This window comes from Anneissia japonica, unplaced genomic scaffold, assembly GCF_011630105.1.
Source record: "Anneissia japonica isolate Jap-2015-1 unplaced genomic scaffold, ASM1163010v1 scaffold3945_len365852_cov175, whole genome shotgun sequence".
Classification (NCBI taxonomy): Eukaryota; Metazoa; Echinodermata; class Crinoidea; order Comatulida; family Comatulidae; genus Anneissia; species Anneissia japonica.
In genome coordinates, this window is record NW_022684590.1 from 34,398 (window position 1) to 36,003 (window position 1,606).

Below are 1,606 nucleotides of genomic sequence, written 5' to 3' on the forward strand. Positions count from 1 at the left end.
TTTGAATTTGAATTACATTTTAAAGAAATTAGAACTACATTTTGAAAAATTTGAACTACGTTTTGAAAAATTAGAACTTCATTTTGGGAAACCAGATCTACATTTTGAGAAATACGTTTTGATAAATTAGACATTGAATTTTGCAATTACATTTTGATTTTAACATGGACTTTTGCTGCGTATGGCACCCAATACCTGACAGGCCGGATTCGTAACTTGCATGGTTCGTAACTTGCATGGTAATTATCTGGCGGCCGCCAGATAATTATGTGGCGGCCGCCACTTATTTATCTGGCGGTCGCCACTTATTTATCTGGCGGCCGCCACTTATTTATCTGGCGGCCGCCACTTATTTATGGGTACCCAGGTTGCGGTATAGCATTATCTTGATGTAGAACAGGCCATTAAAGAGCATGATTGACCTAGCATTTAATATACGGTAGCATTTAGCCTAGCTATTCATTTTAGCTACAGCTTGTAATACCTTATAGGCCTAATAGCAGTCATATAGCCATTCACAAAATATATCTATATCTTTGCTGTAGCACATCAACTGTATTATATGTTCTATTTTGCTGTTTATGTGATTGTGATATTGTCTGTTATAGCTGGGTTAAATATTAAAGGGCATTAAATAGTGATTAAAAGCATACAATTAGCTGGTCACCAGCTAGACCTTATAATGGCAGTCATATAGCACCCATTTCAAAAAGTGTTAGCAATTACATGGTTAAGTATTAAATAGCGATTAAAAGCATGTTCGTAGCTGTTATACAATAGCTATAGCTTATAATAGCAGTCATATAGCACCCATTCACAAGATATAACATCATAGGAAGCATTAAATAGCGATTAAAAGATTGTCATTAAATAGGCGTTTGTGATGATAGGCGTTGGTTTAAGCACATCATCAGGCGTTTGCGACGATAGGCTTTAAGGATAAACATGTCAGCCATTTTACCATGTCCGCTAATAAATAGGTGTTCGCACCAGCCATTGCATTAATGAAGAGGAATTAGTGTTAATAAGATTTTCAGACTGAGTCGCCAGTAGGAACTTACGCTAATGTATAGGTATTTTCACCGGTCATTTGCAATTGAATATGTTATTTTTCCTATTTGTTATCGTCGCAAACGTCTATATTCAATGGTAAAATACTGACGCGCTCCAAACTTAATCCACAAAATAACCATATAATCTATCGGTGCAAACGCCTGACGTCCTTAATTCTAAAGCCTATCGTCCGCAAATGCCTATTCAATGGTAAACCAGTGACGTGCTTAACGCCTGTTGTTGCAAACTCCTGACGTGCTTAACCCTAACGCATATCTTCGCAAACGCCTATTCACCTGATGTGCTCAACCCTAATGCCTATCATCGCAAACGCCTATTCAATGATAAACTGCTGGCGTGATTAACCCTAATGCCTATCGTTGCAAACGCCTTTTAAATGGTAATGTGCTAAATTGCTTTAAACGCTAACGCCTATCGGCGCCAACGCTTGACGTGTTTAACCATAACGAATATCGTTGCAAACGTCTGTTCAACGGTAATCTGCTGACGTACCTAACCCTATAGGCGCAAAAGCCTTCAATGGTAAATGGTA